Genomic DNA, 24276 nt, shown 5'->3' with positions numbered 1-24276 from the left:
TTCCAGATGGATAGCTGTAATGGATAGCACGTTGTCCTCTGCCCACCTGAAGATCATTTCTGCTAGATCCTGCAGTGGTTGATAATTGGTACCTCCCTGATGGTTCAGGAATGAAACTGTTGTTACATTGTCGGAGAATATTCTTACGTGCTGGTCCGAGAGTATGGACTGATTGTGCTTTAGTGCTTGCCATACAGCGTAGAGCTCTCTGAAGTTGGATGATCTGCTTCTTATGCTTTCTGGCCACTTGCCTTGCAAGATTCGGCCCTGCAGATGAGCTCCCCAGCCCCAGGTGCTGGCGTCCGTAGTGATAACTACGTAAGGATGGGTGACCCATAGGACTCCCACCTCTAAGTTCTCCGAACGTGTCCACCAGACGAGAGATCTTCTCGTTAGATTGTTCAATCTCAGAGGAGCTTCTAGGGAAGACTGGCGGCGATCCCAAGCTGATAAGATCTGTTTCTGTAGGTGTCTTGTGTGAGACTGCGCCCACCTGACGGATGGTATGCAGGCTGTCATAAGACCTAAAACCTTCATAGCCATTCTTATGGTAACTCGATGTTCCAATAGATACCGGACCTGAGTCTGAATTATCTTCCTCTTGGCACCGGGTAGTAACGATATTCTGCGTCTGGAATCTAGTTGCACACCCAGGAAGGTTTTCTTCCGCTCTGGTAGCAGATCGGATTTCTGCCGGTTCAGTACCCAGCCGAGATGCTCCATCAGTGCGATAGTCCGCTCTCGGTGATCTTCCAGGAGCTTTACTGAATCTGCCACAAGCAGGAAATTGTCCAAGTACGGGATTATTATGATGCCTTGTTTCCTTAGGAAGGCCACCATCTCTGATACAAGTTTGGTAAAAACGCGAGGAGCGGAAGCCAGACCGAAGGGAAGGCCCTGAAACTGATAGTGGCAGGTCCGGGTGGGCAGAGCTACGGCAAATCTCAGCAGTTTCTGAGATGAGGGATGTACTGGGACCTGGTAATAGGCCCTTTTTAGGTCGATAGTGCACATGACCGCATTTTGGTTTATAAGCGGAATTGCTGACCGAATGGATTCCATGCGGAACCTTCTGTATCTCACCCATGCATTCAAAGGCTTTAGATTTATTATTGTGCGGGTGTCGCCTGATGGCCGCGTGACCGTGAACAGGGAAGAGTAGTGGCCTTTCCCCAACTCTGACTGAGGGACAGGAATTATTACTTCTGTCCTGAGCATGTCCTGTAAGTCCTTTAGTATAGCCGAATCTGGTTTGACTGCCGTAGGTGTAATGTATCTTTCTGGGGGAGGTGAGTAAAGTTCTATGCTGTAACCTTCGGAAACAGTACTGAGAATCCACTGATTCTGAGTAATCTGGGCCCAATTTCCTGCGAACATACGGAGCCTCCCCCCAATGTGAGTGGCGTCATAGAGATTTATTTTTATAGGATGGGCTAAAGAAAGAAGCTCTGTTCCTATTATTCTGTCCACGGGAGCCTCTGTAGGATCCCCTGCTGGACCGACCCTGATTTTTAGGATCGAGCTGCTTTCTGGAGAAGAAACCTCTCCGAAAGGGCTGTGAACGCTTAGGTTTGTCCTCCGGAAAACCTTTCTTTTTATCGGACGCTGACTCGAGGATAGAGTCCAAAGCCGGTCCAAACACCCTCTGTCCTGAAAATGGAATAGAGCAGAGTTTGGATTTGGAAGCATTGTCACCAGACCATGACCTAAGCCAGACCGCCCTCCTAGCTGCATTAGATAGTGAGCTATTACGGGCTGAAAAGCTGACAGATTCAGCCGTCATATCAGATAAGAAGGCCATTGCGGACTTCATTATAGGAAAGGAGTGCAGAATATCAGCTCTGGGTGTCTTATTGGATAACTGCTCTTCTAACTTCCCCATCCATAAGTACATAGACCTGGCCACCGAAGTGGCTGCTATGTTCGTTCTAATCAAAGCTGCAGAAGATTCCCAGGCCCTTTTAAGGAGGATGTCGGCCTTCCTATCCATAGGGTCACGAAGACTGGAGGAGTCTTCGAAGGGTATCGCAGTCTTTTTAGTGACCTTTGCTACGGGAACGTCAATTTTTGGGATCTCTTCCCATAGCTTGACTTCCTCCGGATCGAACGGCAGGCGGCTTTTGAAGTCACGAGAAAGCACTAATCGGCGCTCGGCCTCCTTCCATTCTTCTATGACCATAGCCTTGATATGATCACTAATGGGAAACACAGTCAGGTTTCGTGCCACGAGTCCCCCGAACATCAAGTCCTGCCTGGACTGTGGTTTAGCAGTATCCTCGATCTGCATCGTATTCCTAACAGCCTGGACAAGTTCGTCTGTCTCCTCAGACTGGAAGAGATACTTCCTGGCTATGTCCTGGTTTTCTACGGGAATTTCACCTTCCTCTTCTGATAGTGAATCCCTAAGTTCGGAACCTTTGTCAGAAGAATATTCTGGCTCCCCCTGGACTTCCTCCTTCCTGGCGCGCTTGCGACCAGTTATGTGACTGGTAGACCGAGAATGCGAAAGGCTAGATATAGAAGCCTGCACCTCTTCCCGTATAAGGGATCTCATCTCGGAGAACATTGATGACTGCTCGTCGTTCATAACTTTAGACGTACAGGTGGCACAGAGCGTCTTGCCATGGGAGTCTGGGAGTTTAATATGGCATACAGGACATCTGATGCTCTTCATTGTGGCCTTCCCAGATTTTTTAGTCGTGGCAGGGGGAGCAGCGGGGTTTCCCTTATCCTAAACGGTATAAGATAGGGAGTAATAGGCTAGAGGGAGCGAGGAGCTTAGATAGTACAAAAGGGTATACTGCCCAGGGCAGGCTTACCCCTTCCTCGTCGTTTCTGTCCTCCATAGCCGGTTCCAGATGCAGACGGTACCACTCCTGATGCAGGTGCTGGACGCTAACGCAGAAGCGACCGCTCTGACAGCGTTCTCCAGTCTGGAGCGTCTGTTCCCCGTTCATAGAACGCCACCGGAAGTGACGTTTCACCGGCTCCTGAGACCGGAAGTGACGCGGCTCCCCAGAACCCGGAAGTGCCGACTGGCTGTAGCGTCTCCTGACCGCGCGTTCTGCCGGATGGAGGCTGCCTGGATCGCCGCCGCGTCCTGAACCGAGAGCCCCCCCAACGGGGGGAGCGGTTCACTCCCGGAGCATCGTCCCGCTCCGGGCCTCTGGGGTAGAGGGACTCCCCTCCGGGGAGTTTCGACCCTGAGCCGCTTGACAGGGGGAAGGATTGGAGGACCGCTCGATCCCCCTGAGCTCGGTAAGCTGCTGCTTCTCTACGTGTGTCCCTCCATGCAGGGACAGGAAAAAACACTGAGGATTAGAGGGTGGAGCCGGATATTTAAACTCTCGTGTGTTTCCTGTCCCTGGAAGGAGGAGGAGGACGTCCTCCAATGTGCTGTCAGTAGGGACGTCCTGGAAAACTAAATTTCCCAGCACTAAAAAATACTCGGAGGACCCCTGAGCGTGCTCGAGAAATCTCGAGTAATGAGTATATTCGCTCATCACTATTCTTTATCGTCCAGGTGTCACATCCATGTTACTACAGAAAAGATCAGAGTATGTACGAGCCGCGTCTTCGTCGCCAGTGAAATGTTCCTTGATTTGAAGACCTCGTCCAGTGACTTAATTGCTGATTTGCCCATAACTATTCACTTATTGACTTCCGGTGTCGTCGCTGCATCTTGAGTGATCGTTGATCCGAGTAGGTTGAACTCCTTTACAACTTCCAGTTCGTCGCCGTCCATCTCAAATGTGTCCTGGTCGTGGCGGGCAGTGGTCAGTATCTGTCTTCTTTGTGTTGAGCAGGAGTCCCATGAACAAGCTTTCCATCCTGACCATCAGTAATACGTCCTTCATTCCATCTACGCTTGTTGCTATCAACCACGTGTCGTCTCCGTAATTTAAGATTGTTGGCGATTCGGAAATCAATTTTGATTCCTTCATTTTCAGCAAGTCCAGCCTTCCTGAAAACAAAGGCCCTAAAATACCTGTAATAACAGAGAATGTACTCACCCTGCCTGGGTCCTGCACTGGTTCCTCTCCGCTGCTCAGATCTCAGCTGCAGCAGTAATGTCATGTCGACAACTCCTCATAGTTGCTAGCTCCGGACGCCTACCTCGGCACAGCCGCTTAGCTCAGCGATTGGGTACAGCGGTGGTGTGTGTTGTGACATCACCGCTGCAGCCAAAACACAGACCTGAGCACGGTCAGGGGGCCGGCGCTGGCCTGGGGAGGGTTATTTTAAGGTATTTAAGAGTGTTTGGGATCCGCTTTCCTGAAAGTAGATAACCCCTTAAGAGTCTACAGTCATAGTAGACCTTCCAGAATCATATCCTGTTTACACAGCACATTCTCTCAATGCTGATAGATTGTTATATAGAATGAGGACTGATACATTGTGTCAGTCTGGACCAGACAGAAGTGAAGCAAGCCTCACCTGTAACTAAAGATCTGGATCAGTTTCTTGGTTTGTTTTCATTCACCGACATAAAGCAGCCTGGAGATATGGAGACTGAGCTGTGGTTTAGTCACACCTGGAGGGCTGTAGTTTAGTCACACCTGGAGGGCTGTAGTTTAGGTCACACCTGGAGGGCTGTGGTTTAGGTCACACCTGGAGGGCTGCGGTTTAGTAATACGTGGAGGGCTGTGGTTTAGTCACACCTGGAGGGCTGTGGCTTAGTCACACCTGGAGGGCTGTGGCTTAGTCACACCTGGAGGGCTGTGGCTTAGTCACACCTGGAGGGCTGTGGCTTAGTCACACCTGGAGGGCTGTGGCTTAGTCACACCTGGAGGGCTGTGGCTTAGTCACACCTGGAGGGCTGTGGCTTAGTCACACCTGGAGGGCTGTGGCTTAGTCACACCTGGAGGGCTGCGGCTTAGTCACACCTGGAGGGCTGCGGCTTAGTCACACCTGGAGGGCTGCGGCTTAGTCACACCTGGAGGGCTGCGGCTTAGTCACACCTGGAGGGCTGCGGCTTAGTCACACCTGGAGGGCTGCGGCTTAGTCACACCTGGAGGGCTGCGGCTTAGTCACACCTGGAGGGCTGCGGCTTAGTCACACCTGGAGGGCTGCGGCTTAGTCACACCTGGAGGGCTGCGGCTTAGTCACACCTAGAGGGCTGCGGCTTAGTCACACCTGGAGGGCAGCGGTTTAGTCACACCTGGAGGGCAGCGGTTTAGTCACACCTGGAGGGCAGCGGTTTAGTCACACCTGGAGGGCTGCGGTTTAGTCACACCTGGAGGGCTGTGGTTTAGTCACACCTGGAGGGCTGTGGTTTAGTCACACCTGGAGGCCTGCAGTTTAGTCACACCTGGAGGGCTGTAGCTTTGAGACCAGCAAAATTTACTAAAGACAAGATAAAAATCTACTGACATCAATGGAAATTACTCCAAAAAGTCAGATGCCAGTAACAATTAGTTCTGCGCACCGTAATCGGGGCCCCCGGGAGGAGCCCAACCCTGTAATAACAAAGTCGCATGTGAAGCGCGATCTATATAACCAGCAGCCGTATTGTACACCATCACGTTCCTCGCAGAGGTTACGAGCTGCCTCGTCTTCTGAGAGGCGCAGACTAAGTGATATGACAGCAACATCTGTCCCCTGTACAAAGTAACGGCTGCAGGAGACGACTGGCTTCCTCATGATGGCGAATCTCAAGGGATGACATCAGAAGACGGCGGCGGCGGCAGCATCATAGACTCTTAAAATGGACCTCACGTTATATGCAGCATGAGTTTGTATACGCTTCTATTATAAAAATGCTCAATATTCAGTTTTCCGCATTCACGTCTCGATATAAGAAAAACTTTGTGTCCGCACGTTATCCAAGTTATGTGTGAAGGGGGCTGGCTGACTGCTCGTGTTACTAGCTAAGCAGGCTCCCTGTTCTGTGCATACAGCAAATGTGACCAAGAAGGGGCTGGCTGACTCTCCGTGTTACTGGCCAAGCAGACTCCTTGTTCTGTGCACACAGATTTGACCAAGAATGGGGCTGGCTGACTTGCTTATCTTAATAGCCAAGCCTTCCCCCTTCTCTTAGTGCTAGAAAAGAACTAGCTCCATCTTAAATGTTCCTGGAAATCAATTTACAGATATTAACGAAAAAGAAAAGAAGGAATACACAGCTTTTGATTTCCAACGATCTCCAATGTTTAAAGAAGTGTTTTTCTATTTTATACCCTTCATGACTATCAGGATTCTGTACATAAAGGCGGTTCATACATAATAGCAGAACTCAGTTGCATAGTAAGTAAAAGACCCTCCTGTACATCTGCTGCTACAGGGAAAAGCCTGACTTGCTGTTTTATGTGTGAGGATTTTTATTACTTTTTGGCAATGTTTTTAAGAGTTCTTATAAATTACTGCAAAATTTATACAAATTTTCTTTTTTAAAGTTTATACTTAAAAAAAAAAAAAAAGACTTGGCAATTATTTTTATAGTGCTCACATTTCATACATTACTAAGTAACCTGTTGAACTAGTTCTTCCGTACATCTAATGTGTGGGTTTGTTTTACACACTGTATGCAAAATAAAATGCATTTTTACTGTATTATCACTATTTCTGGATTTTGGGGGGGTAAAGTGTACTTTTTTTTATTTTTACTTTAGAGTGATTTCCATTTTCATAAAATATTTCCATTAATTTAAGAGGTCAAAAAATAACTGGGGAACATGGGCAAAATTATTTTTGCCTACGGTATGTTAGTGATAATCTATAGTTAATTACATTGCACAAGTTTCAGCCTGCAATCTTCATTCCTTCATACATTTGCAGACCCCCCCATATGCAGTTTACAGCCTGATGCAAGTTGCAGGTATTTTTCTTGTAATAGTCTCTCCCAGTAATATAGTCTGGATGTGAGGTCTGTGTCTCTCCCAGTAATATAGTCTGGATGTGAGGTCTGTGTCTCTCCCAGTAATATAGTCTGGATGTGAGGTCTGTGTCTCTCCCAGTAATATAGGCTGGATGTGAGGTCTGTGTCTCTCCCAGTAATATAGGCTGGATGTGAGGTCTGTGTCTCTCCCAGTAATATAGGCTGGATGTGAGGTCTGTGTGTCTCTCCCAGTAATATAGGCTGGATGTGAGGTCTGTGTCTCTCCCAGTAATATAGGCTGGATGTGAGGTCTGTGTGTCTCTCCCAGTAATATAGGCTGGATGTGAGGTCTGTGTCTCTCCCAGTAATATAGGCTGGATGTGAGGTCTGTGTGTGTCTCCCAGTAATATAGTCTGGATGTGAGGTCTGTGTGTCTCCCAGTAATATAGTCTGGATGTGAGGTCTGTGTCTCTCCCAGTAATATAGGCTGGATGTGAGGTCTGTGTCTCTCCCAGTAATATAGGCTGGAGGTGAGATCTGTCTCTCTCCTAGTAATATAGGCTGGAGGTGAGATCTGTCTCTCTCCTAGTAATATAGGCTGGATGTGAGATCTGTGTGTCTCTCCCAGTAATATAGGCTGGAGGTGAGGTCTGTGTCTCCCAGTAATATAGGCTGGATATGAGGTCTGTTTCTCTCCTAGTAATATAGGCTGGATGTGAGCTCTGTGTGTCTCTCCCAGTAATATAGGCTGGAGGTGAGCTCTGTGTCTCTTCTAGTAATATAGGCTGGATGTGAGGTCTGTGTGTCTCTCCCAGTAATATAGGCTGGATGTGAGGTCTGTGTGTCTCTCCCAGTAATATAGGCTGGATGTGAGGTCTGTGTGTCTCTCCCAGTAATATAGGCTGGATGTGAGGTCTGTGTGTCTCTCCCAGTAATATAGGCTGGATGTGAGGTCTGTGTGTCTCTCCCAGTAATATAGGCTGGATGTGAGATTTGTGTGTGTCTCTACCAGTAATATAGGCTGGATGTGAGGTCTGTTTCTGTCCCAGTAATTTAGTCTGGATGTGAGGTCTGTGTCTCTCCCAGTAATATCGGCTGGATGTGAGATCTGTGTCTCTACCAGTAATATAGGCTGGAGGTGAGGTCTGTGTATCCCAGTAATATAGGCTGGATGTGAGGTCTGTGTCTCTCCCAGTAATATAGGCTGGATGTGAGGTCTGTGTCTCTCCCAGTAATATAGGCTGGAGGTGAGGTCTGTGTCTCTCCCAGTAATATAGGCTGGATGTGAGGTCTGTGTATCCCAGTAATATAGGCTGGATGTAAGGTCTGTGTGTCTGTCCCAGTAATATAGGCTGGATGTGAGATCTGTGTGTCTCTCCCAGTAATATAGGCTGGATGTGAGATCTGTGTGTCTCTCCCAGTAATATAGGTTGGATGTGAGGTCTGTTTCTGTCCCAGTAATATAGGCTGGAGGTGAGGTCTGTGTCTCCCAGTAATATAGGCTGGATGTGAGGTCTGTGTGTCACTCCCAGTAATATACGCTGGATGTGAGGTCTGTGTGTCTCTCCTAGTAATATAGGCTGGATGTGAGGTCCGTGTGTCTCTCCCAGTAATATAGGCTGGATGTGAGGTCTGTGTGTCCCTCTCAGTAATATAGGCTGGATGTGAGGTCTGTGTCTCTCCCAGTAATATAGGCTGGAGGTGAGATCTGTCTCTCTCCTAGTAATATAGGCTGGAGGTGAGATCTGTCTCTCTCCCAGTAATATAGGCTGGATGTGAGATCTGCGTGTCTCTCCCAGTAATATAGGCTGGATGTGAGGTCTGTGTGTCTCTCCCAGTAATATAGACTGGAGGTGAGGTCTGTCTCCCAGTAATATAGGCTGGATGTGAGGTTTATATGTATGTCTTATTCAGTTAAGCTGTATGTGAGGTTTGTGTCTATACAGGGTGCTGAGGTATTCATTAGCTCATATATCAGTGCTGCTTCTATCCTGGGAATATTTATTCTCCATGTACTTTTTTTTTTTCTCATCTACACCCTTTTTTCTCTTATAACACTAAGAGAATGGAGAAACGTCAGAACCAAGAACACAGATTCGCATCTTTCTCAGATAGATAAAAAAAAAAAAAAAGCTTGTCTACAGAAGCAAAAAATGGTAGAAAAAAAATTAAGATTATTTTTTAAAAAAGTGTTTATTTTTTGCACAAAATAAACAAAAATAATTCTGTGTGGCGTGTACAGTCTATAAAACAATTTAATAATATGGTTCCACAAGTCTATGTAACCTCTAACAATTCTCCAGTAAACTGTGACTTATATTAAACTAAAAACTGCAGAAAAAAAAATCAAACCTTAGATCTTCACGATGTCGCTTCATATTTTATTTTCGTGCTCCTTCATTCCTCATTGTCCCTTCTATCCAATAGGCGAGTTGTGCGCAGATCCACCTGTACGGGGAAATTTATTAAAGTCTGGACGAGCCGCTCGAAGATTGCCAAAAACAAATTTCTAAACAAAAAAAAAAATACAATTATCCACTTATTGATGAATTCTGCGCCGCTTTCTGCAGCTCGGTATGACAGCCAAGAAAGGGGTGATTAATGACCCTCTCGCTGTCTGCTGTGACCCCGCACTTTACATTTTTAGCTCTGTAATAGCGGTATTAAGGAGCAGCTTGTATTTAGGGGGCAGCAGCGGAGATTAGTCAGCGGCTGAGCAGATAGGGGGGCTACGTGTAACCGCACGATATTGTGTACGACGGATCCACGACTCCATCATCCACAATAAATATTATCCCTGGAAGAAAGATTGAATGGAAAGAAGCTAATTGAGCAAAACCGAGGCTGTTAGATCTAATCTTGAGAGACGCATCAGTCTCCGCGTGCAAAGAGACGTCACTTACTGATGGCGGACGCGCGTCGTGGAGCCTGATACGGCCGCGCAATAACTAGAGAGAAGCCACCCTTTAATTATATTGGTCAGACTCCCTTATTAATTCAGGGGTCACCTACTTGCTCTCATTTTTGGGATTCTGGTTATTCTCAGAGGTACCCCTGTGCTGGGAGTACTTTGCTTTTATAGAATAAAGCGCTAATTAAAGCATTTGCATGTGGTGTACGGCAGCAGCGGTCCGTGCTGTACGGGCGCCCGCAGCTAAATGATGGAGTCCACTCAAGGGCAGCAAGCAGAGATATTGGAAATGGAGGGATTCTAGTACCAAATCAAAGCGATTACGCCAGATGACGTAAATTGCGTCGAAAAATCGGGTTTTGGGGGTTTTTTTGTGCAACGTGTAGTTTGGCCATTTCCATGCCAGGGACGGCGGAGTGATGCCACAACTTGTGTAACTCATGAAGAGCGGTGCCGAGCCTAATTGTCCAGTCCCCGACTATAGTAAGGTTTATGGTGAGGGGCACGGAGGCGAACGACACCCGGCACATGTGCCGAATTCATCAAGAGGCGTGCCACACAAAGAAACAGGTGCGTCTGACTCCAGCACGCCCCTCATCAGTACAGGCAAGAACATCAACAGCTTTGATGAATTGGGGGCATAAGTATATTGGATGCTTCATGGGGAACACACATTTTCTTGTATCCCATTAGGACGTTCAGGCTAAAGGGGTTGTCCATCCCGTGTTAGACTCTACAGTTTGCTGAATCCTAACGGTGGGTAATGTGCACACTAGGATTCTCCTCTACTTGCCGGGAGCAAATCGCCAAGTGGAGCCAAATCTTAGTGGTGTGCACGTTACACGCTGTTAGAATCTGGCAATCTACAGGGAGGGCTTCCTGAAAAGGTTTTCAGGGGTGGACACCCCCTTTATTATGTTAGGTTCACCAGAAGAGGTGGTTCCTCCAAGCCCAAGGTCCAGGTGAGCACACGGCCATGGGGGTCTGTGCAGCAGCTAGGAGGGGCACGAGGAACATGAACAGCTCAGGGACTGGAACCGCAGTTAGACAGGAAAACGCAGGCGGGCGGGCGATGTCCAGGAGACCACTAGCAAGCAGGAGGGATGCTGTAACCGCTGGAGGTGGAAGGCATCCAGGAGACCATAGGCAATCATGTGGGATGCAGGAAAGCACTGGCAAGTTGGAGATGTCCAGGAGACCACCAGCAAGTAGGTGGGATGCTGTAATTCGCTTGCAGGCTGGAGATGCCCAGGATACCACAGCCAAGCAGGTGGAAGATGTCCTGGAGACTGCAGAGAGTAGCTGAGCTGGTCAAGCCAGAGTCTAACAGTGAAGTCTTAATAATTATCAAGCCCCAATGTGTGCCTTGGGAGGCCTCATATAGGCCCAGGCAGGTGATCATACGGGATCACTCCGGGCCACCGGCACAGCCTACTGTACAGCACAACAGAGTTTAGCGGACCGGGGTGAGGGAAGCAAAGAACGGATTAGGAACAGGTGCATAACATAATAGTAGTGGTCCTCTGTATAGATCCTCAACGTAGGAGAGAAAGGTAACAAGAACAGCTCTCGCTCGTGTCCTGTCCCACATTAAATTGACAGTCACTTTATTTTAATGGTATTTGTGTAATGCTTTCCTTCTCCTTTGGGGGCGCTGTAGGGAAACAGACATTTCCATGTCTGATCACAGGGGATGATAACAAAAGGAGGATGCTGGAAATATCTTGTCAAAAGACCTTTCTACAGTGCCTTGCGAAAGTATTCGGTCCTCTGGAACTTTTCAACCTTTTCCCACATATCATGCTTCAAACAAAGATACCAAATGTAAATTTTTGGTGAAGAATCAACAACAAGTGGAACACAATTTTGAAGTTGAACAAAATTTATTGGTTATTTTACATTTTTGTGGAAATTCAAAAACTGAAAAGTGGGGCGTGCAATATTATTCGGCCTCTTTACTTTCAGTGCAGCAAACTCCCTCCAGAAGTTCATTGTGGATCTCGGAATAATCCAGTGTTGTCCTAAATGCCTAATGATGATAAATATAATCCACCTGTGTGTAATCAAGTCTCCGTATAAATGCACCTGCTCTGTGATAGTCTCAGGGTTCTGTGTGAAGCACAGAGAGCATCATGAAGACCAAGGAACACAACAGGCAGGTCCGTGATACTGTTGTGGAGAAGTTTAAAGCCGGATTTGAATACAAAATGATTTCCAAAACTTCCCAAGGAGAACTGTGCAAGCGATATTGAAATGGAAGGAGCATCATACCACTGCAAATCTACCAAGACCCGGCCGTCCCTCTAAACTTTCATCTCAAACAAGGAGAAGACTGATCAGAGATGCAGCCAAGAGGCCCATGATCACTCTGGATGAACTGCAGAGATCTACAGCTGAGGTGGGACAGTCTGTCCATAGGACAACAATCAGTCGTACACTGCACAAATCTGGCCTTTATGGAAGAGTGGCAAGAAGAAAGCCATTTCTCAAAGATATCCATAAAAAGTGTCATTTAAAGTTTGCAACAAGCCACCTGGGAGACACCAAACATGTGAAGAAGGTGCTCTGGTCAGATGAAACCAAAATCAAACTTTTTGGCAACAATGCCAAGCGATATGTTTGGTGTAAAGGCAACACAGCTCATCACCCTGAACACACCATCCCCACTGTCAAACATGGTGGTGGCAGCATCATGGTTTGGGCCTGCTTTTCTTCAGCAGGGAGAGGGAAGATGGTTAAAATTGATGGGAAGATAGATGGAGCCAAATACAGGACCATTCTTGAAGAAAACCTGTTAAAGTCTGCAAAAGACCTGAGACTGGGACGGAGATTTGTCTTCCAACAAGACAATGATCCCAAACATAAAGCAAAATCTACAATGGAATGGTTCACAAATAAACGTATCCAGGTGTTAGAATGGCCAAGTCACAGTCCAGACCTCAATCCAATGGAGAATCTGTGGAAAGAGCTGAAAACTGCTGTTCACAAACGATCTCCATCAAACCTCACTGAGCTCGAGCTGTTTGCCAAGGAAGAATGGGCGAGAATTTCAGTCTCTTGATGTACAAAACTGATAGAGACAAACCCCAAGCGACTTGTAATCGCAGCAAAAGGTGGCGCAACAAAGTATTAAGTTACAGGTGACGAATAATATTGCACGCCCCACTCTTCAGTTTTTGAATTTCCACAAAAATGTAAAATAACCAATAAATTTCACTCAACTTCACAATTGTGTTCCACTTGTTGTTGATTCTTCACCAAAAATTTACATTTGGTATCTTTATGTTTGAAGCAGGATATGTGGGAAAAGGTTGAAAAGTTCCAGGGGGCCGAATACTTTCGCAAGGCACTGTAACTCCTTTGAATAAAGCAAATTCAGTGTGTCCAGATGACAGATCTCCCAAACACCCCAATGTATATCCCCACCTGCCCAGTGTACAGCAGAATCCATTAAAGACTTATTCTCATATCTCACCTTGGACATTTATGGCTCAGCTACCATTTATGTGGAAGCAAGTGAACCAGAGACCCCCAAAACGCCCACAGAAGTGAACAGAGTCAGACACTTGTCTCACCAGGCGAATCAGAAGACCCCCATCATCTGTACTGTGGGGTCCCTACGTCCTGTGGATATACTACAGTATATATGTCGGAGATGGGGAAGCCTCTTTAATAATTAACAAAAAAAAAACCCTTGTAACCCCCAAAGTGATGTAGCCGGAGTCTTCAGCCCAGAGAAACCCCCACATGACGCGCACTAGGGGCGCAGAGACTTTCTGCCGGAGGCGGCTGCTGTTCTCTCCTTCTTCCCCCATATGTTACACTACAGTCTGTGAATCCTACAAGAGCAGAATAAAATATTTACAACCCCACACGAGGCGGATTGTGCTCGGACTGCAGGCGGCTGCTGGTGGATAAACCCATATACCGGCCCCCGGTACGTAGCAGATGATGTCTGCTGCCTGAGGGGACATCGGATCCTGCGCAGTCTCTGGTGCAGAGCGATCCGCCGAAATATCAAAGAATAACCCCCAAAAATGTCCCGGCATTACCCAATTCTTACATTTACATTGCTCCTGATGACAACCACAATATCTGACCCAAGAGCTCTACCTGCGGTTATCAGGCCGCTCCTACACTAATATATTATATCCTGTATATCCTCCACAAAGATCCTGCAAGGGCTGTCACCCAGATTTCCTACACTCCTGAATGCCAGTAAAATGACCAATGCCCCAACACATCAGCTGTCACCCAGCTTTCTCAGATTCCTGAATGCCAGTAAGACAACCAAAAAGGGCATTTTAATACACTGCAAGTACACACCTATATTGCACACCAGTACCTGGCCACACCTACAATGCACACCTGTATATGGTCACGCCTACAATGCACACCAGTACATGGCCGCTCCTACAATGCACACCTGTACATGGCCTCTCCCACAATGCACACCAGTACATGGCCACACCTACAATGCACACCTGTACATGGCCGCACCTACAATGCACACCAGTACATGGCCACACCTACAATGCACACCAGTACATGGCCACACCTACAATGCACACCAGTACATGGCCACACCTACAATGCACACCAGTACATGGCCACACCTACAATGCACACCTGTATATGGTCACGCCTACAATGCACACCTGTACATGGCCGCTCTTACAATGCACACCAGTACATGGCCGCACCTACAATGCACACCCGTATATGGTCACACCTACAATGCACACCAGTACATGGCCACACCTACAATGCACACCCGTATATGGTCACGCCTACAATGCACACCCGTACATGGCCGCTCCTACAATGCACACCAGTACATGGCCGCTCCTACAATGCACACCAGTACATGGCCACACCTACAATGCACACCAGTACATGGCCACACCTACAATGCACACCAGTACATGGCCACACCTACAATGCACACCAGTACATGGCCGCTCCTACAATGCACACCAGTACATGGCCACACCTACAATGCACACCAGTACATGGCCGCTCCTACAATGCACACCAGTACATGGCCACACCTACAATGCACACCAGTACATGGCCGCTCCTACAATGCACACCAGTATATATCCACGCCTACAATGCACACCAGTACATGGCCACACCTACAGTGCACACCAGTACATGGTCACGCCTACAAGGCACACCAGTACATGGCCACGCCTTCAATGCACACCAGTATATGACCACACCTACAATGCACACCAGTATATGGTCACGCCTACAATGCACACCAGTATATGACCACACCTACAATGCACACCAGTATATGGTCACGCCTACAATGCACACCAGTACATGGCCGCTCCTACAATGCACACCAGTACATGGCCGCTCCTACAATGCACAAAAGTACATGGCCGCTCCTACAATGCACAAAAGTACATGGCCGCTCCTACAATGCACAAAAGTACATGGCCGCTCCTACAATGCACAAAAGTACATGGCCGCTCCTACAATGCACACCAGTACATGGCCACACCTACAATGCACACCAGTACATAGCCACACCTACAATGCACACCAGTACATGACCACACCTACAATGCACACCAGTACATAGCCACACCTACAATGCACACCAGTACATGACTGCCGCCTTAATGCTATAGTGCAAGCTACACTAAGCTGAACACAATAAGGTTTAGACCACTGGTGACCAGATGGGAACAACTGCTGCTAAATAAAAAAAAATTGCAGTGGATTTCATCCAGAAGTAGCGCCACTCCATGGCTGTGTCTGACATTACAGCTGCACCCAGTACATGTAACACTGCACCCAATCTGTGGGTATGAGCGCGTTTATTTGGGGAAGTGTTTGTTTTTTCAAATCCTGTCTCCTATTTCCCATTGATTACCCCTTCTTCAAATTCTGAAGCAGCGAGGAACGAACGACCCGACGGGAAGCTGAGGCTGTTACTTTCAGCACCGCAGATTTCAGCCATCTTCTTTATTCGTCTTATAACTTTTCAGCCTCCCACAAGACGACTTCAGGTTACGGCCTGAAAACTGCGATACATAATTCTACATATAGAGAGAGACATAAAATGTAAACTTGTTACTATTCTGCGAGAAGCCGGTGACACGGGGACGTTGCAGCTTTCATGGCCGCTCATTAATATCTGGAGGAGAGATTTCATCTTCCTGCGACCTGCTCAGCGGCATCATGGGACTAATGGAGCCGCAGTCACAGAAGTGGATAATCCAGAAACATTACTGGGGCGCCCCATCCCAGTCTGACCTCTGGGACCCCCATCTATATGACCTCAAACTTGCCAACATTGCTGTACGTAGACAGACATTTTCCAAACTTCCATCCCAAACCGAGCAGGATTTCCCACTTATGGGTGAGGTTTACAACTCTTGCAAATCTTTCTCACCTTGGACAGACTAATTATGCCAGGGCTGTTATTAAAAAAGAAAAAAAAAATAAATCAAGACGATCCGGAGGACTTCAGGACTCTTGGCAATAATGGAATCACCATTCTCTTCCCAGGCTTTACCTGCAGAGCAGCGCTCCCGGCCACCTAACCGCACAGGACACTGCAGGCGACCCCCAATCACTTGGATAAAGCTACATAGAGCAAAAACAATGAAGAGGCTGCAGAACTGCGTCCCATCATTCTCAGCATCAGGAATCAGACTACCAATGATTATTAACGAAAACCTGTCACTTGTCAAAATGATGTTTGTTTTTTGCCTAGTAAAATGCCGCTGTCCTCCTGAATCCGGCAATGTTTTTATTTTTTTCCTGCTCCTCTCCGTTCCAGAGATACGGCCTCTTCTTCCCTGGGTGTGGTAGTCAACAACACGCCCACAGGGAACAGTTAAGGGCCACGCCCGCTTTGATAACACAACTAAATTTGCATACAGGGAAGAAGGAGCCATATCTCAGGATTGGAGAGGCGCAGGAACACAAGAAAAAGAACGAATTCTGGAGAAAAGCGGCATTTACAGCAGATAAATACATATTCATGGCAAGACATCTCCTTTAAGTGATGGTATATCATAGGAATACCCTTTTAATTTCTTATGATTCCATGTATTGCAATAGTCCCACATCTGGGGGCAAACTAATGTTCATCTTCTTAGTGAATATATTGATGGAACTACAGTCAAGGCCTGTTACACAGGCAGCGTATATGAATACCTATCTGCAGAATAGCTCAGCTTATTTTTAATTCTGCAGAAAGGTCGGTGACAAAACCTTTTGCAATAACAGATGGCTGTCACCGATGCCTCTTGTCCATGCATTAGACAAAATTAAACATAAATGGCAAAAAGGAGTAATAAAAAGATGCTGGGAGTAAGCAGAACAGACTGCGAGACAACAGCGCCCCAAGTGGGCAAATCAGGACCAACAGAATAAATAATGCCGATGTTCTTGTAAAGAATATCGGGTTATAACTTTTGAACTGAGCATTTCTTTGCTATTAAAGCCCCATTCATTCAGCTCGTCAAACCACAAAGCCTTTCCCTGAGTGGTTTCTGCAGGATTAGCTATTGAACGAATTGTAAGGCTCCAAGTTCAAGTCTTTATGGCAGATAGAAACGAGAAAAAAAATCCTTTCTCTAAGCATAAAGGCTATGGCGATGCGACCATTGTCTAATGCATCGAAAATACAAAAAAAAAAAAAAGGCAATAAATCTGGACTAATAATCTTCTACCGTTTCGTGTACACAGCTCCTATGCATGCCTATTTGTCTGTTCCCAAACTTACTGTATGTACATTACAAGTAGGGAGACGGGGTGCAGGATCAGACCACACAAGGTTTTAATCGGTAACAATGGAAACACATAGCTCTGCACAGGAGCTGCATACACAAAACATTGCTCTTTCTGGCTTCTCAAGAGTGCTGCTTTTTGCAGTGGCTCTATTCTACTAGTAGTAAAGAGAGGGAGCTGGTCGCAGTTTGAGAATAATATTTGTCCTATTTGCTCAGAATCAGGTTGGATACAAAGTAATGGTAAGAAACCTTGGTTTAAAGATTCCTTTGCTCTAATCTTCAGGATTTCTGCAGGGGGATGTTGCATTATCTACTTTCTTCTGGAGCGCACCGCTCCTCTACCTCCCAACTTCTTGCTCTCCAGGGGTTGGTGCCTTCCTGAAGATTGACAGTTCGGACCGGTGTCGTTTGTTTGAAAGCAGCAAGCAGAGGCAGCTTTGGGGATGTGCTGCCAAATTCAGAGTAACCACTGCAACTCTGAAGCATGAAAAGCGCTACACTCCTCACCAAGGAAAGCAGCAACCTTTGCAACTCCAGAGGTGGTCTATAACCCAGCGTGGTAGATCGGACCACTTGGCTGCACACAAAGGTAGACACAGAAACACTGTCTCTTTAAATCTTCCACTGCTTTATTAAAAACCCTGCATAAACCAGTGCAACGTTAGCAAAAACAAACCCGGCCTTCCTGGTCTAACAGGAAAACAAAAACATAATGTAAGGAACAAACAACAAAAGGTTCAGTTTTCCTTAACATAAAACACAGCTCCAGAGCGTGCACCTCCAGGCCCACCCCACACTGAATGCTCTAGAAGGCTGGGTATTTATCCCATTCTACAGCTGTTCAATCAACCTAGCACTAAACATGGCTGATTAACCCCTTTCAGCACTTGGAGTGCTGGAGCTTTCCTAGGTTGCTATCACTGAAGCCAACACCCTTAGTGATACATACCTCCCTCCCACTACTTTCAGTGCCTTTGTCAGACCAGACAACAAAAAATAAACTATAAAACTTAAAAATCCTTCCTTTCTCGAGAACGGAGAGGGTTTTTAATAAAAGGCAAATTGCAAACTTGCTTGTTTTTACAATCACTTTGCAATTTTACCCCTTTAATAAGATGGGACAACCCCTTTAAGGCTTTGGGACCTAACAATGGCTTTTGTCCCAGCTGCACTACAGGAACCGTGTCCAACGACTTGTTAATTGAGAGGTGGCAGCAGCAGCATGTCATTCATCAGCTTCGTCTATTGAAAGGTTACAGCTCATAAACTCTCCGTTTCTGTGTGATCAGTGCTTGACGGATGTCATAATTACCATCAATGAGGAAGACTAAGACTGCAAGGACGGGTGCAACGTACCTGCTCCGATTAGTGCCCAGAGCATAGTGATACCTGTGCCCGGGAGATGCCAGATGCTACAGTTGTTTGTGCACCTTCCCCATCAAAATTCAAGAAACTTTATAGAAAGCTGCAAAGAGACGAACAAAGTGCTTGGAATACGCCGCCACCTAGTGACACATGTGTAATACCGCACATAACCTTTATTTAGGGCCAACATATTGCGCAGCACTTTACAGTTCAAAGATCACATGACAAAGGACAATTAAACATTGCTACAAATCACAAGAACTTACAATCTATGAGGAAACAATAGAGGTGAAAATGCTCATATAATGGTTTCGCCAGTCTGTATGCACAGACAAACAGAAAGGAGTGCACGAAGTTTGATAGGTGTCAAAAAGGATTGAAATTTTATGTTACCCTTAAATCTGTGGATACTGGGAAATAACTTAATTGTTTGGGGTAGAGCATTCCAGGAAACTAGTGCAGCACAAGAAAAGTCTTGGAGGCATTGGAGGTTCTAATTATGGAGTCAACCATAGATAACTAGCAGGACAGAGAAGATGGCTAGAGTGGTAGACAGAAGAGTAGATGTAGGGTGGTACAGCACTGTGGAGAGAAATGGTAGGGAGGTAGAAAGAGAAGGAGATGTAGGGCAGTGCAGCACAGTGGAGAGGATAGGTAGGGTGGTACGCAGATGAGATGATGTAGGGCAGTGCAGCACAGTGGAGAGGATAGGTAGGGTGGTACGCAGATGAGATGATGTAGGGCAGTGCAGCACTGTGGAGAGGATAGGTAGGGTGGTACGCAGATGAGATTATGTAGGGCAGTGCAGCACAGTGGAGAGGATGCGTAGGGTGTTAAGAGTTAAGGAGATGTAGGGCTGTGCAGTACTGTGAAGGGGGAAGGTAGGGTGGTAGATGAGGTAGAGCTGTAGGGGGGTGCAGCACTGTGGAGAGGAAGGGTAGGATAGTAGACGGATGAGGAGGAGATGAAGGGTGATGCAGCATTGTGGAGAGGGTGTGTAGGGTGGTAGACAGTGATGAGGAGATGTAGGGCAGTGCAGCAGGTAGTGTGAAAAGGACGGGTAGGGTGGTAGACAAAGAGGAGATGTAGGGCAGTGAAGCACTGTGAAAAGGATGGGTAGGGAGACAGACTGGAGTGTAGATGTAGAGTGGCACAGGACTGTGGAGAGGACAGTTAGGGTGGTATACAGATGAGGAGATGTAGGGCGGTGCAGGACTGTGGAGGTTTCTTTGTCACAATGATAAGTTTAGGTTGCATTCTGTAGCAGTTAGACAACCAGTGTAATGACTGGCACAGGGTGGTGGCATTGTGTAGCAGCTGGACACAAATAGGACCCTGACGACCACATTCAGTAAAGACTGGAGATGGGAGAGTTGCAGTTGTGCAGAGAAGAATAAATCAGAGTGACTACAAGTTTTTGTAGATTGGATGATACGAAAAGGGCAAATCATAAATGCTTTTGGGAGGTGAAGGTGACAGGAGTATGCGACTAAGGCTACTTTGACATTAGCGTCGTGCACTGCACGTCGCAATGCGACGTTGCGGTGCACCGACGCATATTGTGGAAGCGCCGCACAACGGGGGCAGCGGATGCAGTTTTTCAACGCATCCGCTGCCCCATTGTGAGGTGCGGGGAGGAGGGGGCGGAGTTCCGACCGCGCATGCGCGGTCGGAAATGCTGGACACGACGCACCAAAAAAATATTACATGCAACGTTTTTTGGTGGCGACGGTCCGACGCAACCGTCGCTCGACGGTTGCGACGTGTGGCAATGCGTCGCTAATGCAAGTCAATGGAGAAAAAACACATCCTGCAAGCACTTTTGCAGGATGCATTTTTTCTATAAAACGACGCATAGCGACGTGCAGTGCATGACGCTAGTGTGAAAGTAGCCTTAGTGAATATAGTGAGTGTAAAGGATCTCTGAGTCCAATATAACCCCAATACAGCGGGTGTGCTACATATGGAGATGGAAATATCTGGTTTAGGTAAATTAGTTTTGAAAAAAAAAATTACTTTCAGATAAAGGGAGGACATAATGTTAGAGGTAGCGGACAGGCTGATTTTACTGTTTTGTAATAGTGAGGGGGTGATGCCACGATAAAAAGCACATAATTGGGTATAATCAGCAAAGAGAGGGTATTGAAAGTCAAATATGCTGAGGGTCTGTCCAATAAAACCTGCATGGAGAGAGAAAAAAAGATGTAAGAAGAGATTCAAGATCAGTAGAAGAGGTAGGAGGAGAACCAAGAGCCGTCAGAGAGGTAGGAGGAGAAACAAGAGCGGTCAGAGAGGTAGGAGGAGAACCAAGAGCCGTCAGAGAGGTAGGAGGAGAACCAAGAGCCGTCAGAGAGGTAGGAGGAGAAACAAGAGCCGTGAGAGAGGTAGGAGGAGAATCAAGAGCCGTGAGAGAGGTAGGAGGAGAACCAAGAGCGGTCAGAGGTAAGAAGAGAACCAAGAGCGGTCAGAGAGGTAGGAGGAGAACCAAGAGCCGTCAGAGGTAGGAAGAGAACCAAGAGCCGTCAGAGGTAGGAAGAGAACCAAGAGCCGTCAGAGGTAGGAGAAGAACCGAGCCGTCAGAGAGGTAGGAGGAGAATCAAGAGCCGTCAGAGGTAGGAAGAGAACCAAGAGCCGTCAGAGAGGTAGGAGGAGAACCAAGAGCCGCCAGAGAGGTAGGAGGAGAATCAAGAGCCGTCAGAGGTAGGAAGAGAACCAAGAGCCGTCAGAGAGGTAGGAGGAGAACCAAGAGCGGTCAGAGAGGTAGGAGGAGAACCAAGAGCCGTCAGAGAGGTAGGAAGAGAATCAAGAGCGGTCAGAGAGGTAGGAGGAGAAGCAAGAAAGAGCATCTTGTATCCGATCTTCAGGTCTTGTATTTCCACATTTTCATTGATGACACCGCAGAATGCAAAAGAAAAGGCTCTTAAGATTTGTTTTTATTCTTTTCTTCCATCTTAAAGATCTCTGCTTGCCGTCCGTGAACTACGATTTTTTTTTTTTTTTTTCATTAAATCCATAGGTGGAAAACCTGTACTGACCTTTCCAGGGGTTGTTTAGTTTCCGCAAATCCATAAAACCCCTAAGGCTATGTGCACACGTTGCGCATTTTGCTGCGGATTCGCAGCAGTTTTCCATAAGTTTACAGTACCATGTAAACCTATGGAAAACAAAAACCGCTGTGCCCATGCTGCGGAAAAAAACGCGCAGAAACGCTGCGGTTTACATTCCGCAGCATGTCAATTCTTTGTGCGGATTCCGCAGCGGTTTACACCTGCTCCATAATAGGAATCCGCAGGTGTAAAACCGCAGGTGGAATCCGCACAAAATCTGCATAAAATCCGTGGTAAATCCGCAGAGCTCAAAAATACATGTGCACATACCCTAATACTTTTCACAGTTGTCTAAAAAATCTGTGTACTGAAATCAGCAGTGCCGGCCTCTTCTCGTGTTCTGATCGTTTACTACAATGTACTAGGGCAAATAAAATGTAGCAGGCGCAGCTGTAGCAAACCCTCAGCTGTGAGAGGTATTCAGCACAGACACATGGGACAAAAACTGCACAAACATGCAACTCGGCAGTTTTCAAACCAATTTGTAAAAACCGAATTTTTAGTGTATTTTTTGTTAATGGTTACACGGTTTTGGAGATTTAGCCGCCTAACTGAGCGGCCATCACAGAGGTTATTTCCCACCTCTGCTTTCTGCATCAGAGCTGGGAGATGCTGCTGAGGTGGAGACCACCACACAGTCAGGGGGCATCACGCACGCCGGGCAGATGATGGCGCACCCGTCCTACTAATAGGAATACGACAACGCACTAAACATGTTCCCATTCACTGACAATCAGCAGAGATCTTGACAATATAAAGGAGATAAAAATTGAAACTCCATCTCAGATAGACCTGCTTTTCGTCTGGATAATATTATTTGGAAAAGTTTGGGGAGTTTTACACCGAGATTAACCCTTTAATCTGTTCTTTTTCTTAAGCGCATAAATATAATAAAAACTTGCTCCCGGGAGAAGGAAAACGTAACGACCCCAAAACTATAATCTCCGAGCGCGCACACGTCTACAATATGTTCCCAGAGATAAGGAGCAGCTCCAGGAGACTATAGGAATTAGCAGCCGCACTCATCACGGCAGTGGAAAACAGAGAATTCTAAAGACAAACTCCGCACAAAAGCTTGGATGGAGGCACCGACCACAACCCTAAATCTACCAGATCTGGGGATCCATCATGGATTGTTACTGGATGAACAAGAAACAATTAATTCTGTATTTTCACTAATCTCAGCTGGTTATAGTTTTAGGTTTTTATCCAAATTAATAAAAGTCAACTTATAAAATGGCGCATGTTCTATAAAACTTACCTGGAGCCATCTAGGCGGAGCTGGAAAGTCCTGGGAATCATGGTGATGCTACTTCACCCCGCCGGTCTTCCGCCATCATCGCTGAATCTCGCGCATGCGTCACTTGTCCAATTTATTGTGCATGCGCCAAATCCTGCAGGACTAACATGCAAGGTGCAAGCGCTGGCGCCAGAGACCTGGTGGGCTGTCAATCATAATAACAGCGGGAGCAATTTGACTCTTTGCCTCTCTAGATCCGCCCAGGTGACTCCTAAGTACAAGGCATGGCATTTTCTAAGCTGAATTTCTGTATATTTATTAGACTTTTCCAGTCTAAGGCTTGTTTTTTGTTTTTTTTTTAAGGCCTGTTATTGCGGATTTTTTTGCAGGCCGTATTGCCGCAATTTTCAAGATCTGCCACAATATCAGACTGCAAAAAATGTGCGTATCGATGTTTTTCAGGTTCCCAATACTATAGCAAAAGTATTGGGGGAAAAAAAAAAAAAAAAAAAACGGCGGTCCGCAAAAAAACGGAAGTCAGGCTCGATATTTTTTCATAGCCGCAAATACGGCCCTCACGGCCATACAGCGCTCCTACGATTTTTCGCAGCCTGTTTTTGAGGCCCCATAGAAATCTATTGTGGTTGCGAAACCACAGCAAGTATAAAAGAAGCCTAATTATGGATGCTGCATTAAAGGAATTTGCACTAGTGAGAAATAGTTTGCAACCTGTGGCTACAAAATTACTACATTTCACATGCTGGGAGTTGTAGTTTCCCTATTACAAGGTTCTCATCTTAAGGAGTGCACCGCTGGAGGAAGGGGGGTGGGGTGCAAACCTGAAAATGTTCCCCATTTAGGATTAGAAGGAAGCCCCCCGGACCAGGACGCGGCTCTCCCTCCCCGACGACGTGCTGCGCTCATTCCCCACTCCGCAGACACGTCCACGCCATTATATATACTGACATGCAGATTCTGTTTTATTAATCCATCCATATATAATGTACCGGTGCACGGGCTGAGACTGCCGAGTCGGACTGGAGACCTGAATTGCTCCTTGCTGATCCCCGCAGAGC

General features: G+C 46.7%; 1 long non-coding RNA gene across 3 annotated transcripts in view; it reads right to left on the bottom strand.

Annotated features, from left to right (window-relative positions):
• LOC143786035 (uncharacterized) overlaps positions 1-24276 on the bottom strand; it is a 98240-nt gene that overhangs the window by 57252 nt on the left and 16712 nt on the right. For all 3 annotated transcript variants that reach the window (XR_013218217.1, XR_013218216.1, XR_013218215.1), the window contains exon 2: positions 9170-9265. This is a non-coding gene — a long non-coding RNA (uncharacterized LOC143786035). The remainder of the gene's footprint in view (positions 1-9169; positions 9266-24276) is intronic.

The sequence above is a fragment of the Ranitomeya variabilis genome, chromosome 7 (genome assembly GCF_051348905.1).
Source record: "Ranitomeya variabilis isolate aRanVar5 chromosome 7, aRanVar5.hap1, whole genome shotgun sequence".
NCBI classification, from domain to species: domain Eukaryota; kingdom Metazoa; phylum Chordata; class Amphibia; order Anura; family Dendrobatidae; genus Ranitomeya; species Ranitomeya variabilis.
Note: the sequence above shows the minus strand (reverse complement) of the source record. Positions and strands in the feature narration are given on the sequence as shown.